Below are 17,678 nucleotides of genomic sequence, written 5' to 3' on the forward strand. Positions count from 1 at the left end.
ATACCCCTGTTGCCCATCCATCAACAATCTGGCTCTTACTCCTATTGTCACTAACAGTATGAGACATACCCTTGTTATTCATCCATCAATATTCCTGGTCATGCTCTTGTTGTTACCATAAGTCCAAGCCATACCCCTATTGATTTCAGATTAATTCTCCTTCTCACTTGATAAGGGACTTCTCCACTAGTCCAAGCTTGTTTCTGAAGTATACAAAATTTGCCTGAGACAGAGGTCTTGTCAGAATGCCAGCCGTTTTCTCATTAGTGGAGATATATTAGAGCCTCACTACTCCCTTCTATACCATATCAAAAATGTAGTGGTACTTAATACTAATTTTCTTCAGTTTTCCATGTAGCTTTCACTATCATAAAATATCATGGTCGATTCTAGCACCTACTTAAATATTCCAACAAGCAATTTTTGAAGCCAAACCGCCACAAAAAAATTGTACAGGCTACCATATATTTAGCTTCAACAGTACTAAGTTCCATGGAATATTGTTTCCTTCGCATCCAAGAATCCATTGTTGAGCCCAATATTTTTTTTCCAAATGTACTCTTTCCATCAACAACACTTTCAACATAATCAAACTTAGAGTATTCCAGTACCCTAAGCTCATTATCAAGTTCATTAAAGAACCAATCAGTTTCCTATCATCATCAAATTTTTGCAAAGAATATTTCATCAGGCTTCGTTAATTCAAGATCACATTCAATGGAAAATCCCTCTAAATATTACACATAATATATTGTGATCAATTTGAGCTCCTTCTGAAGCTAACAAAAGATTTTCTTTTTTCCCCTTCTTTAGTACAAAATATCATAGTTGGTATGCCTGCATCCTTAAGGCCTTCTTAAATTATCAAACATCTTCAAAGTTGTAGAAACCGCATAAAACCCTTATCTCCCTCTTACTCGGATAATATTCTATTCTCTCATCTCTATTCACATACATCCACATTTCAAATTTGCTTATATTCCTACTCTCTCTTAAGCTAAGATCTTCAAATCTCAATTTTGGACAAATTATTTTTACATAGTCTTTGCTTCATTCTTCCACTTTTTCTCCCTTTGTTTTGAAAGCCATGTACCTACAATCCTCATTATCTTTTGAGGAGAATGTCAACTCCTAGGAAATTTTAGACACAAGTATTTTTCGTAGAACTTTGGTATATCATAATGTTATGATGCAAGTCTTTAAACTTCTGACTGAGCTTCTCTTATGATGATAAGTGGTCATATCATAATACTTCAAACAAGGTTGTAGTGATGTTGCATAACACTCATTCAAATGATTCAATAAGTCATTGATAATTAATAGGTCTCCTACTATAGTATTATATGCATGGAAACCTTTATGACTTTTGAATTGACTTCGAATTCATCTAGGATTTTGATTATAAGAAAGTATCTAGGCATCTTGAAGACCTTTATAGACAACTTTAATGACGTTAATATTCTTCCATGTTATGTTCTTCTCATGGTCTCTTTACATTCAATACCCTCATCCTTAAAAAAAGTATTATTTATACCGTGGACTGAATAATCACTCCAATGACTCAGTTTGATATCTATAGTAGCTATTCAAACTTCAAGCTTTTACCATTGTTGTAGTGTGCTCACAAATACTTCCAAATTTTCCATAATTCATAATCTGTTCAAAACATATTTGACACATGGTAAATGAGTTGTGGCATATCTTGGTTGGTACTGGACACATGGCATATATTAGCATCAACTAGTAACCACATTCTTGTCACATTAACACAAGGTTTACTGACTAGTCACCATAATCTTGGTCGATATCTCTGAGTCATGGTGAGTTTCCAAGGGCCTCACTCTTCATGAGTGATTTCCAGCTTGATGCTAAGTGTGCTCCTCATCTTATCTAGAGAGTTTGAGCTTGATGATGAAAGGCACCCACTCAACTGAGTCTATGGGCCTCTAGGACCATTCTACCTCATTTTGGTAAATATCTTTGACTCAAGAAAAATGTTTGTTGTCTGCTAGATCAATATCCTTAAGGTATAATGTATGTCCCCTGCTTGAGCATCCTCCTAATGTAGAATTTTTATCCCATGATGTTATCATATCAATGTTTTGGACCATTCTCATGGTCAACATGATCTAGATAGAATGTTTGTCTTGCATGTTATTATCTCATCACTCACTCTTGCTAACAGTGATCTACGCAATCATTTCAAGATTTTCCTCAAAGTATACAAACTTCATCTTGGGATCAATCGACTTGACTCTAGAACTAGAGCCATACTTCTCTCTTCCATACCATTTGTTGGTACTACATCTCAAGGTTCCTTAACATGTCATCATATTGTAACTTGCACCTGATCAAATAATTCAGTGAAAGTAGTTTCTAAATATCTATTGCTTCACAACTTGCCATATAGTTGAAATATAGTTTGCCACTATAATACAAAGTGTGACAGATGTCTACTTCATGCTTATAGACATAATGGAGCCTAGAAACTAAAACAATATCTTCATGAATTTTTTTGTTTTCAACTCTCTCTACCTAATATGGATCTACAGTTGTACTTTACTATTTTAGAAAAATCTCAAAAAATAATTGATTTTTCCATAACCAATTGTACATTGTTTGTACACCAACCCTTTGACTCTATCACCCTAATTTCTTCCCTATCATCCTAACTAGGTGCTCCCTCTCACACTAAGAAATATCTCACTATGGTAATTCTAGTTGGTCTCTATGTCACTATAGCCTTTTATCATATCAACTATCTAGCTTGACAATGTCAATGACATTCCATAATTTCGAACTCAAATATATAGTCTCTCTAAAGCTAGTACAAGGCTCTCTGACTTCCCCAAGAGGAAATTTATTTTTTTGTACAATTGATAAAAGTACATTATTTCTGGATTTTATATATATATATATATATATATATACACACACATAGACAAGTGAATTTTATATGCAAGATACCCAAGAGACATATCTCTTAAATTAAATCACTTCTCTTTGTAAGATAAATTGTACCAAGTATGCACATTTACATTTTTAAACATATTTGTTCAAGTGTAGAAGATTACAAAAAGAACGGTGGGCAATAATTCTTGGTAAGCGTATTTATTTACATCTTGTTCCTATTGCATATTTTGTGCGAATACATGATTAAATTTTGGTTGTTAGTAACTACTGGTAACTATGTTTATTTTTCCCAAGGAAAAATCGTAATTTTATTAATCAAAACAAAATTACATGTTGCAGATGCTTGAAAGAATTTCATCATCTAGTCAAATACTAATGATCATAAGTTCATACAAAATAATCAATGTGAAGAAAAAAGGTTAAAATTTCCTCCATTTCGTTTTTTCAACCTTCTTCCATTCTCCTTGAGATGGCAAGGAGGATACTATGGCGAGCTGATTTCCTTGTTCTATTATTGAAGTTTCCTTATCTGAATAATAATTTTCAGATGTATGAGGATGTTAGAATCCATTATTATCCTTTGTTTCAAGTATCCTTGTGATTTTTGTAGTGACCTGGAAATCAGATTGTTCTTGTATTGCTTCCTCCTTTCCTAACTTTTTTTGTGTATTGTGAGTGGGAATGGGAGCCTTTTCATCATCCTCTTCCTCATTTGACCCATTTGGGGAAAATCTCCATCCTTTGGGCTGCTTTCCCGACTTTTTATTTCTTCATCATCCTTTCTTGGAATCAAGGCACGTGGTTTGTAGATGTCATGTGTGACATCATGTTCTGCATCTAAAGGTTATGTTCTCAAAATCTAGGAGCTGAGTCCAATTCTACTTGTTGTGTGTAAATTGTATGCAATATGGGAGGCCTTTACTGAGGTCCACTTCTATGCATATTCGATAAAAATTATAGATTCGTTCCTCCAGCCTTTGTGTTTTTCTCTTTATGTATCATCCTAAAATATTCCCAATGCCTTCTAGCACTTGTCAATGCCAAAAGTGTAGGGAGAAGGTTATGAAGCCTAACCCACACTAGCATTTTTATACCATCATGGTGTTTGCATCAAATTATGGGAACCATGGGGTAATGAAAAGTCTCACTGATCCTCAGAACCATGGGCCTTACTAAATTATAATTTATTGATCCTACGATGATGTAAACTTGACTATGAAGAATCCGTTGGAGTAAAGATGAATTTCACAGTTTGTTGTCCAATTTGTGAAATTCCAATGGAAAAGGTCCATCAGTTTTGGACAAAATTTGTTAAATATGCAGATGAGGGCTTGGGCTACATATGTTGTGCAAATGCCATTTGTTTTTGGTATTTCTATAACCAGTTCTGGGACATAATTCACTTGCTCTACTATGTAGGGACTTGGGGTGTTGAGTGTTTGTTTTTTCTTTTCCGTAGTTGTTGCTTCCCCTTTTAGAATGTTTTTTTAGGAGAGACCAACCTTGGTATGTTCTTTGCTTGGTTTTATACCCTTGGATAAACTAGATCCGACAATACCACCTCTTGTCTTTGACTTACTTGATCCTATTGCACCATCCCTCAGACACAGATTAAGGATGATGGTGACTGTTGAATGAATGTTGTATTCTTGAAGACTCTGATCATTCTGCAGAGGTCTACCTTCATAGATCAAGTTTTGTAGATGTGATGAGTAGATGAGCTTGATCATGATGTTTTGCTTCAATTGAGAAACCTTGTCAAATGTTTGTACCCAAACTGTTGTTGATTTACCAATTGGGGGTTTTATGAAAATTTGTATAGTGTTTTGTTCTTCTAGTCCTTCCTAATCTAGGGGAGCATAAGATGGCATCTATGAAGCCTACAACGAAGTCTGTTTTGTGGTCCTGACGAAGAGGGTTGAGCCACAAAGAGGGGATCCATTAGCCATAGATTTGAATTCATTTTGAGTTTCCTGAGGGAGAAACTCTTTAGATCCAATCCAACCATGCTTAGTAAGGGTAGATCTATCATAGACCACCTTTTCTTTATGCAACTTGTCTGGTTTTCTAGTGGTGCCTGGGCGAAATGGAAAATGACTACATCAGAGAGATAAACCCAAATTGGATGAGATCTCTCCGCTAATGTGGTCACGGGTGAAAAAATCCAAAACGATGCAATATGAAGGGGAGATCCCAAAGTGCATTGACATGGCTCTGCGTGCGAATATCTAACCCGGAACAATAGATTGATTAGAAAATAAAAATTCCCCTCTCTTTCGCAGATAGTAAAGAAAGAACCTTCACTAACTCTGAAGTTAGCGTATATGATATCCATAACAATTTGGGGGGAGATCCCATGGTGTAAAATCCATCTGGCACATAAAAGGAGTTCCGGATTTGTTTGTCAACGATCTGGGCTACGCTCGTAGACCCAATGTCATCAATTGTTTCAGCCACAGAAAGCTGCAAAACCCTATCTTTCTTCATCATTTGTATACAAACAGAGGTTTGATTCGCATTGTATTAGAGGAGTGGGTTTTTGTCCCTCGATTCCTTTGGAGATCCTCCTTCACAACCCCTTGTCATTGTCTTTTTCCCTTCATCACCACAGAGCACTAGCGTCACAAAACCTTCATATCTTCGCCATCACTCCCCCTTCCATTAACGTAAACCACCCTAGATCCATCTCTTTTCACCTTAAAAGAGATTTGCACCACAATGGGTAAATGTGTTATTTAAATGAGTATGAAGTATTTTCAAGGATCTTAATTTTAGACGTTTTGTTGATTTCCTATCTTTTAATTTTTCATTCTTCTTATTTATATTTTATTTTTATTTTTTGTGTTTACATAGTATTGTAAATACATCAAGGATTGTGAAGAGCAACAATAAATACTTCCTTCAACAATGACCACTCTAAAAAATCATGAAAGCATTAATGTTTTAATGTTAAAATTTAAGTAAAAGAAAGATAAAACATAATAATAAAATAAAATGTGATTTTTAATTTAAGAATTTAATATTATCATTCATTTCAAAAATCATAGTCATAAAAGTTTTGTCCCTATTTTTTTCTATCTCCACAACTTGTTTGCACAAAATATATGGGGTTAGGGGCTTCCTAGGCATTCACTTTCTCTGTATTCTTTTTCTATCTTCATAGGTTGTTGGGAAAAAAAATATAGGAATGGGGTTCCTAGGCATTCCCTTCCTAAGGGAGGGGAGGCATCCTCACATAACATTTTTGGGTAATCTTATCCCCCACGCTTGGAAACATTTCCCATGCATTTTTTCAAGTTTTCCCAAAAAAATAAATGTGGAGAAACATTTCCCCAAACATCCATAAGCCTAGTAAACCATCCTGAAGAATGTATAAAACACTAATTATGTATCTACAATGGAACACAATTTGTTTACTTTTTTGTTTATATTTTATTATTAAACAAAGTCGCAATGCATTTACATTACTTACAGTGGTTAGTGTAAATATAACATAAATTTATTGTAATAATGATACCAAAGAAGTGCTTTTATGTTACTTATTTACAATGTTTAACTACTTGAAATAAACAAGTGTTACATGTAGTACAGTCCTTACCAAAAAAAAAATCTTGAATATACAAATATTTAAATTTACTTTCATGATTTAAAGAAATTTATGTTTAATATTCAATTAAATTATTATAAAAAATATTATATTAAAAATATATATATTCTATTTTCAAAGTTAAGAGACTAAGTTGCATAAATATTTATCAGCAAATTTTTATGAATGTGTAATGTCCCCTTCCTAACTAGTGGACTTGGTGTACCTCTAGTCTATCAATTGGTTTTTGTGGGCTATTTTGTTAGGGTTAAGGAATCTTGGAAGAAATTAATCCAATAGCTTTGTAATGTTTGGTGGTCAATTGAGATCTCATCATTATGAAAATGATGTTTTTCTCTACAATGATTTCGAGATAGTTTTCTAATACTTACTATTTTTACTAAGTTTGTTTTGAGCAATGAATAGGTTAGGTGGTAGAGTTAATATTTTTAGTATTGTTGGTGGGTTCAATTTTGATGACTATCTCAATATTTTATATAGTCTAGTGGTTTTAAATGAAGTAATTTTTAATTATTAAATAATAAAGTTGAATAAAGGATTTAGTATTATTGTTATTTTAATATTTTTATTCAAAGGACTATAAGGGCTAGTTATAAAATGAAGCATGTCTTATTTTAAAAAAATGAAGCCCTTTAATTCAGAGACTAAAATTGATTTTATTTAGTCCCACATGGCCTGGGAGAGTCAAAAAAGAAAATTTGTGGAGTTTAGTTCATATGTTGGTTTTAATTTTGATATTGTCATTTTCTTGAGGAGATTACTTCCTCTTGGTATGTGAGGATGAAATACCTTATCAGTGACATTTTACATGTTATTGAGAGATATAAACTGGAGAAAATCTTGGTTCTTTCGTATAAATATCACAACTAGTCTTCATTGTTAGTTTTTTATCTATAGTTTTGAGAAAATTTGAGGGTATTTGTGTTAGTTAAAAGGATTTTCTAGCTTGCTATAGTAATTTTGCAAATTTCAATTCAAATCAAACATGCATTTCCAAATTTTAATCTGTATGCTTGAATTGTGCTTTTAAAGAATTTTGATTACTTGGTTATTGTTCATTTTGATCATACATTCAATCCAACTCTAAAAATAAATATGAGCTATATTAGTTTGTGGGTTTTCCTAATTGTTTTTATTTTCTAGGTTATTTTATTGTTACGAGTACTATCATTGTCAAAAAAATATTCTACATATCTCTCTCCTCTATAAACACATTTAAATAGAAAACAAGGGTGTGTGTTATAATGACAATATCAAAGTAGTGTATCTTATCATCCTGAAGTGTTCAATATCATAGTACAATCATATGCAAATATTTGATGAGAAGCCTAATACACACCATTACAATACTTGTAGAAATAGGTCTACTACAAATTTGGCTATTGAAAAATAAAGGGTGTTTAAGGGAAAAGATATAGGTAATACGGGTGATAGAGGCCCTAGAAATTAGAACCTAGAAGAACATTTTTGATTGGATGCCTTGTTTAGAAGGAAACAAGCTACAAAACAAAGAGCTTAAGGACAAAATCAATGATTGGACCTTTTGACATAGTAGAAAATAGACAATTGGAAGTTAATATTAGAGATCACAACCCTGAAAATGGAGATAAAAATGGAGGCAACAATTGCCAGGGAATGAATTTCATTCACAGGGGAAGTCAAAATCAGCCAATTGGAACCATTAGCTTGAGGCCTCTTGTGCCTATATTCACACCTAGAGCACCAACACCAGTTAAAAATAAGACACAAGTCGCTAATTTGTGGAATCAATTTATGAAAGAAAGGACAAATAGTGGCTCATTTTTTTAGGCTTTTATATCACTTGGAGATTATATTGATGTCAGGATGAAACATAGAACCCACACAAATAAATAAAGCATAGAATTATGATTTTAAGATCAAAGTGGTAAAATTGACACTCCCAAATTATGATGGTTTGGGGAAGAATTCATCATGGTATTGTATTTAGAAGGTTGATACCCATTCCCAACTCATAATTCTAGAAGAAGAGGCCATAAAATATGTGGCTATACACATTGATGGCATAGCACAAAAATGGTGACACCATGAAATGATCATCATGGGACATGAAAAGATCACTTCATACACAGATTTTACAAATAGGATGATCAAGATATTTGATAATAAGGATACGGGGTTGAATTCCAAAGTCTTGGCACAACATACAAAGTGGGGTTCAGTTGATCCTTATATTGTAGGTTTTTAGATGCTTGAAGTGCTAGTCACTAATGTTTTAGAAAAATGAATCTTGGTGATATCCATTGATGGTTTAAGAGAACCTTTGAGAGGTTGGGTTAAGACCCTCAATCCACCTACCTTGCAGGAAGACATAAAAAAAGAAAGGGACATGTACGCTTTTACTTATACAAGAAATCTACAATCCAAAGGGTTCCCACAAAATAGGGAAAGACAATAAACAATTTCAAAGAGAATCACAATAGCCATAGAATGATTCTAACAAGTTAGATAGTGAGTTAACTTAGAACGAGGAATTTATTTTTCCATTGTAGATAGCCATGGGACCCCACATATAAATACACTTTGAGACCAAAAGCCAAGCAATTAGAGTACCTATCTGCTGAAAAAATGCATCAATAAAATCAGATCAAAAATCTAATAAGGAGAATAAGGATGAGGAGGATAGTTTAGAGGAAGTCGTAGTATGATAGGTCCATAGCACAAATATCTACGTCGGAAAAGGAAATCACATCCAAGGTAAGAGGTGTCTTATAGGGGCAACTAGTTGTTTCTTTCATTCATATAGGGGAAACTCATAGTTTCATTGATGAAAGACTTGTGAATAAGAGTGGCTTGCAAATAAAATAACATAGTGGGTTCAAGGTGATTGTAGCTAAAAAGTATAAGTGATGCATGTAATTAGCATATTAAAAATTTTCTGGGGCCAAAATTTCTTCATATAAGGCCTCGTATTGGGCTTTTAATATTTTTTTAAGATTTTTATTTTTTCAAGAATTTTCCAAAATTTGTAATTAGAAAATATATGTTATTTTATGCATGTAATTAGCATAGAGAGATGGAAAATAGTGTCACTCAATGTAGCTTTATATTTTTTGGAAACGATTTCCAAAAAAGGTGATTTTTGTATCGTAGATAAAAGTGTTTATCTTTAATTATAAAGGGAGGATGGAGAAAGGAGAGGTTAGAGGATGTGGATGACGAGGGAAGAAAGCAAGGCGATCATTATGTAATTAGGACAACGAGAAAGGAGGATTACTAAAATGTATACACATAAATTTTGATTAATAGAATTTGGAATTTTGTGCTTCCTTTTGTATATGAGAATCATTATTTATGCTTGTTGTATGGATTATATCCTATTTATGGCTAACTAAACTAAAATCAATGCTTTTGAAGTTTTTGAGGGAGTGTATTCCTAGACACTTTTATTCCAATCACTATCGTTTCTAGTACATTCAATCCAATATAGATTTTAGTCAAATTTTTTGGTTACATCATCTAGTATGAAATAAGGAAGATGGCTGGGATAGGAATAGGAAGAGGAGGTATTTCTCAGATGTGTAGAGATAGGTACAATATCTAATGGAAAGTGGTAGATCATGAAAACATGTTGTCAAATCAAATAATTATAAAAAAAGTGTGATACATTTAATGAAGAGAAAAACCATAGAGATGTAGATCATGCAGAACTTGAACAAGAATAATGAGAGCACATGCCTTTTGAAGAGAGATTATGTAGGGTTTTAGAAGAAAAAAATGATGGGATCAAAATGAAAGTTTCAAAGTATGAAGGTAGTCTTAAACCATAGGAAATAATAGATTGTTTTAGAAACATGGGGAAATTTTTTGAATGGAATCCTATGATAAAGGAAAAGAAGGTATAGTTTGCATGCACCAAGTTGAAGGGTCGTGCAATGATCTGGTAGGATCATTTGCTTAAACAAAGAACAAAAAAGGGAAGAGACAAAATTAGGACCTAAAATAAGATGAAGAAGAAGTTTAAAGAGAAATTTAATCTTTTATACTATATGCAAACCCTTTTCATAGATTACATTATTTGAAGTAAAACTTGTCTATTGTGGAAGATCTACGAAGGATTTTTATGAATTTTCCATTCATGTTACTCACCAAGAAACTAATGAGAAACTAACTACAAGGTATGTGATCCACCGAAAATTTTCTATCCAAGATGAATTGAGAATGCATAGAGTTAGAAACATGGAAGAGGCATACAAGTTAGCCTCAAAAGGCAAGGAAAAATAAAATCGGCAATAGTTTCAAAGGACTAGTGGAGCAAGGAGGGGTACATCATCTATATTGCGAGGTACTTCAAACTATATTAGAGGAGAACCATCCCAAGGAGTAGATAAATTAGAATATTCACAAGAAAATAAGCCAAATCAACAAAGAGGAAGAGGATTTTAGAGTGGTGGAGGTTACGATTGTGGCAGAGGATTGGGAAACCAATGAATACCCTTTGCTTGTTTTAGGTGTGGTGGAGAGGGGAAAAAAATATTTGAATTCCCAAATTATAGCATGCAAGAGTAGAAACAAGGAGAGTCATCTAGATGGAACTTAGACCAAGCTCATAATAAAGAATAAGGAGTTGAATATAAAGTTCCACCACATGTGGGGGAGAATCTCATGACGAGGATAGCAATGGTGATGCTAGAAAAGTAGCAAAGGCATAGTGGAAACAATGAATATTCTTGGATTAAAACGGATGTATTTTGAACTAGATGCACTTGGAGGGGAAAGGTATGTCAAATTATTGTTGATTGTTGTATTTATGAGAATATGGTTTCTAGAGAAATGGTAGATAAACTAAACCTACACTATGATAACCATCCTCATGCTTATCAAATTGCATGGTTTAACATGGGTAATGAAGTCACTATTAACAAAAGGTTTTTGGTCACGTCTTCTATAGGAAAGACTTACAAAGATTAAATATAGTGTGATGTCATCCCAATGGATGCATGCCACATGTTGTTGGAGAGTCCATGTAAATATGAAAAAGGAGAAAAGTACATATACATTTTGGAAGGATGGATCTAAATTCATATTACTTCCCCTTATGGATGAATGGAAAGATGAGAATATGTTATCTAAAAGATAAATTGTTAAGGAAATGAAGGTAATCAGATTCTACTATGTACTAATGGTGCAGAGAGGAGAAGGAGGAGACATAAAAATACATATTGAAGTGGAAAAAGGTTGTAGAATAATATGTTGATGGTATACCAATTGAGTTACCTGATGGTCTTCCAACAGAGAATGATATTCTACATAAGACTGATCTAATTCTAGGAATCCTAAATGTTATTTTGGGATATGGTCCTACTACAGGAGCTACGGTTGTAGGACACATGTATATTTATAGGGTTTCTTTCATAGGATAAACTAATATTGCTAAAGCAGTATTAGAGTTATCTTCCAAGAGAATCCTTAAGCCGATGACATTGTAACTTGGAGGTAATTCCCCTTTTATGGTATGCAAAGATGTTAATGTTGATAAGGTCATGGAGCTTTCTCACTTCACATTATTTTTTAATCAATATCAACATTATTGTGCCAAGTTAGGAGCCTTTATACATGAGAGTAACCATGATGAATTTTCAAAAAATTAAAAAGCATAGTTTTTAAGTCGTGTTGTCGATGATCATTTTAGAAAAGGTGTTGAGCAAGATAGTCATATTTAACATGATTAGTTTAACAAGGTTATGCATTAGATCAAGGATGGAAGAGAGAGTGGTGCAAATCTTGTCATCTACTAGACTGCTCATTTTTGGGACCAAGAAATCACATCACTCACTTCATGGATGGACAAGTGAAGTCTTTTCCTAAGGACCCAACGCCTTTATGCCTCATCCAATCCTACAAGATCCCAAGGCCTCGACAACTTTTGATTTTGCACTGGTTTGAAAATATTTGAGTGGTACCCTCTTATGTGGCCAATGGAGGTTGCTTAGTGATGGAACATGTATTGGCCTACATCTAAGGTTGGAACTAGGAAGCTAGTATTACAGGTTATTTTCATGTTCAAAAATATTTTTATATTTAGGAATGCAGCAAATAATAAAATATTTAGCAATCTATAGGTTCAAAATAATGTAATCCATTCAAATATCTGTTCAAACATTATTTATATGTGATAGGGTTATGTTGATGAATCTAGATTGTTATGCATACTTCTTTGGTATAAAGTTCAGAGTGCCATGGTAATGAGAAGGGATTATGCATTAGGGCCATTTTACATTGCAAGTTATGATTTCATGATGTATACATGGAAGATTCATGGCATGAGTGATATGTTCAAACACATGGATTGTCTTGGGATGCAGCTTTGTTAATATCACTAGATTTGGGATCACTTTTCTCTAATTCAGGCCCGAGGTACCACCTTTGTATCCATCATAATTTTCATATTCCTCGGGATGAAACGGCCATAGCTAATGATAAAATATTTGGCCCAATAAAATCAATTATAAAACTCAAAACTTTAGACAAAGTAATAAAACGAGTGAATGCTACTAGTTATGGCATGGGAGCAAGGTGTTTACAAATAATTTAGAGACGATGAACACACTTACTCATGCAATAGGTGTAAAAATAGTTTGGGCTAATTTTTTTGGCATTTTTTATGCTATTATACCTTTTGGTGCCTATAAAATAAGTGGTGGTAGTTTGAGGACAAAATCTTGTAGGAGCTACATTCTTTTCAATTAGATTAGAATGATGCATGTAACTAGCATATTGGCACTTTTGCGCAATTGATATTCATTCATATGAGGCTTCAAATTAGGATTTTAGTGTCTTTTATAGATTTTTTTTTTATATTTTCCAAAATTTAATTATCAATTATCATTTATTTTGTGCATGTAATTAGCATAGCAGGATGACAAATAGTGTCACTCAAGTTATCTTTAGATTTTTTTGAAACAACTACCCAAAAAGGGTGATTTTTGTATTATAGATAAAAGTGTTTACTTTCCATTATAAAATGGCGATGGAGAAAGGATAGCTCATAGGATGAGGATGGTGAGGGAAGAAGGGAATTCCCTCACTACGTAGTCAGGGAAAGGTGAAAGGAGGATTACTTAAATGTATACAATTTTGTTTTTACTAATAGAATTTGGACTTTATGCTTCCATTTGTATATGAGAATCATTCTCTATGCTGGATATATGGAATATTTCCTGTGTGTGGTTAATTAAAATGAAATCAATTCCTTTTAAGTTGGTAAGGGAGTAGATGCATGGGTGTTTCGATTCCAATCACTAACTGTTTCAGTATGTTTAATCCAATAGAAATTGTTGACCATTTTTTTGGTTTAGTAAATAAGATTACTTGTACTCATAAGATTTTAAATCTAAGTATACATTTCGATGATTATTAGCTACAAGACAGATTTTGTGTTGTAGACATGGGGGAGAATGATTTCCTTCTTGGTATGGAATGGATGATGTACCATCTAATATTATGTTTCAACCTAAAGAAGTTGGAAAAGAACTTTGAACATCAAGGAAGGAAAGTAGTACTTCGAGGACTTTCAAATGGAGGGCCTATAGTGGTATCACTTAAGAGGATGGAGAAACTAATTAGACATGATCAAGTAGAGTGTGTAGTAGAGTGTACCATCACTCCAACAATTCCTATAATGCTAATATAACAAGATAACATTTACCATATTGATATTCATGGGTTGCTCTCCAACCATAGAAAGGTGTTTGAGAGTATTCCTCGGGGAACTCCTCTTGATATGGGAATCGAGCATGTCATTGAGTTGGAGGAAGGATCCAAAATAGTTATCACTACTCCTTACAAACATCCTAAGAGGCACAAGGATGAAATATAAATGGAAATTAAGAAGTTACTCAAGATGGGGTACATCAGGCCCAACAAAATTCCTTTTGTATCAGTAGTAGTGTAGGTGAAAAAGAAGGATGGAATGATGCACATGTGAATTAATTATATGGCCCTAAAGAAGAAGTCAATCAAGAACAAGTATCAAATTCCCATGATAAATAAATTGATCGATGAGTTGCATGGGACATGATACTTTTCTAAGATAGATGTGAGGTCAGGATATAATTATATTTGGATGAGAGAAGAGGATTTTGAGAAGACTTCTTTTAGATTTCATTTTGGGCATTCTGAGTTTTTGGTATTACCCTTTGGATTCATGAATGCTCCAACAACTTTTTGGAGTTGTATGAATATGTTTTTAGGAGAAATTGAGGAAACTTGTTTTGATATTCTTTAATGAAATTATGATTTTCAATAAGACTTGGCAGGAGCATATGTAGCATTTTAAGGATGTATTAAGTAATTTAACGGTGAGTCACTTTATGCTAAGTATTCTAAATGTGACTTTGGGATGATATAGCTTCTTTATCTCGGATAAATAATTAGTGCATATGGAGTAAGGGTAGATCCTAAGAAGATCAAGGATACTATAGAAAGGCCTACACCTACCAATCTCACCCAAATTAAGGGATACTTTGGTATTTTTGTTTCTATAAGAGATTTAGTAAGGGATTTTCACATAATATAGTACCTATTACAAATTTTACTAAGAAGGGGAGCTTTAAGTGGTTTCATTTAGCATGAAAGTGTTTTTCGAACTTCAAGCAAATGATGTCCACATGCCTTGTGTTGGAAATACCAAATTTATTCAACACTTTGAGTTGGAGTGTGATGCTTTGGGAGAGGGAACAATAGTTGTTTCTATCCACGATTAGCACCCCATTGCTTTTGAGAGCAAAAAATTAGAAGGTGTAGAGAGGAGTTACTCAATTTATGATAGAGATATGTTGGCCATTATGCATGTCTTAGCCATATTAATACAATACCTAATTGGGGGTAATTTTATCATCAAAATAGATCATAACAACATAAAATATTTCATGAACTAGAAGTATATAAATGACACGCACTAGGAGTGGGTCAGTATATTTTAGGAATATGATTTTTACATTGTATGTGTCAAGTGGAAGAAGAATGTGGTTGCTAATACTCTTTTATGAGGCCTCGCTTATGTTCGTATGTGGAGATTTCTACTGATTAGCAAGAATTAATTGCAACAGAGTATGCTAAATATTCATTAGAAACATGAGTTATGGAAGACACAATTGACGATGAAAAATATAGTGGTAAATGATTTGATCATGTGTAAGGGCATAATTTATTTGGTGCCTTATTCTCACCTTAAGATAAATATATTGAGCACATTTCATGAAGTGCCTATGGGTGGCCACCTAGGTTTCTTTAAACCTAGAGGCTAATTAGGGAGAGATTCACATGGAAAGGACTTATGAATGAAGCCCTTAAGTATGTTAGGGAGTATCCTACTTGCTAAAAAAAGTAATGAGCATACTTATCCATTTGAGATTTATGGGATTGCTATCTTCTTGTAATAGATTTTCCGGATTCATCCCATTCATTTTCATTTAGAGATCAACGTTTCAAACCCACAACTAAGGTTCATCATCAGGATACGCTTTTGTATCCTGATGATGAACCTTAGTTGTAGGTTTGAAATGTCGATCTCTAAATCAAAATGAATGGGATGAATTTGGAAAATTTATTACAACATACTTATCTAATTGATTTACTTCATCCCCTACCCATTCAGACTAAAAAATGGGAATCTATCTCTATGGATTTTGTCACGGGGCTTCCTAAGGTACTGGGTTAAGATTTCATCTATGTGGTCATTGAGAAGATTGCTAATTTTGCAAACTTCTTTTCCATCTCATCTTCTTATATAACAACACAAGTAGTTGATTTATTTTCTAGAGAGATTATTATTTTGCATGGGATGCTTAAGAATGTTGTTAATGATAGGGACAACAAGTTTCTAAGTACGATTGAGTGGGAGATATTCAAATTGAGCGAAACTAAGCTCACTTATAGCACTAGCTATGACCCACATGTAGATGGTAAAATGGAGATAGTGAACAAATGGGTGGAGGGGTATCTTATGAACTGTGCTTCTAGATAGCGAAGATCTTGGATCAAATGGAAACAAATTGGTTAGTATTGTTATAACACTTCTTATCACATTTCTATCATGATGTCACCATTCATGGTTTTATATGATTATGAGGCTCCCAACTTCATGGATCAACTATTTGGGGATAATAGAGTGCCTACGAAAAAGGACCATCCACAAGAGAGTCAAGACATCATGAAGTCGCTGTAGGAAATTTTACAAGAGGAACATAATCAACAAAAGTTGTATGTTGATTAACATTAGATAGAGCACAATTTTGAGGTTTGAGAGATGGTTTATTTGATATAGACAGTCTGCTCTCAATAAGAGTGGAGTAGAGAAACTCAATCATAGTTTTTGTGGACAATTCAGAGTATCTTGGAGGGTTGAAGAGGTTTCCTATGAACTTGAGACATCGGCTAGCAATAGGGTTCATAATGTATTTCATTTATCCAAGCTCAAGAAGGCGCTTCATCACAACACGGTTCCCTCATTTAAGTTTCCACTAATGGATGAGGAGAGGAAGTTGATATTTATTCCAAATGTCATCATTGATACTAGAGAGAGGACTCTTCATAAGAGGGATATTAAAGAGTTTATGGTCAATTGGAAAAAAAATTGTAATAGAGGATTCCACATGGGAAAATGAATAAATATTGCATCATCCAAATCTAGCATTGCTTGAGGAAAATAAATTTTGGGAAGGGTGGAATATAATGTCCCCTTCCTAACCAGTGGATTATGTGGACTTCTAGCCTATTAGTTGGTTCTCATAGGTTATTGGGTTAACATTAGGGAACCTTGGAGGCAATTAATCGAGGATATAGACAATGTTTGAGGGTTAGTTACGATCTCATCGAGATTATGAGTAGGATGCATTTTTCTAGAATGATTTTGAGATAGTTTCCAATAGTTACTCTTTCACCAAGTTAGTTTCGTGCATCTACTAGGTTAGCTAATAAGGTTATTATTTTATATAGTTAGGTAGTTTCAAATAAAATAATGAAAATTTATAATTAATGTACCAAACGTGAAGACCTTGTATATTGACAAGATTATTATAATAAAATTTAATATCATTGCTCGATAAATTTCTAAAATTAATAGCCGTCATTTCACTTATGCTTAGACCCAAGACCCGCAGATTCCGGCAACTACGCA

This window comes from Pinus tabuliformis, chromosome 3_2 (assembly GCF_031772625.1).
Source record: "Pinus tabuliformis cultivar Carrire ecotype Pingquan chromosome 3_2, CPIR1, whole genome shotgun sequence".
NCBI classification, from domain to species: domain Eukaryota; kingdom Viridiplantae; phylum Streptophyta; class Pinopsida; order Pinales; family Pinaceae; genus Pinus; species Pinus tabuliformis.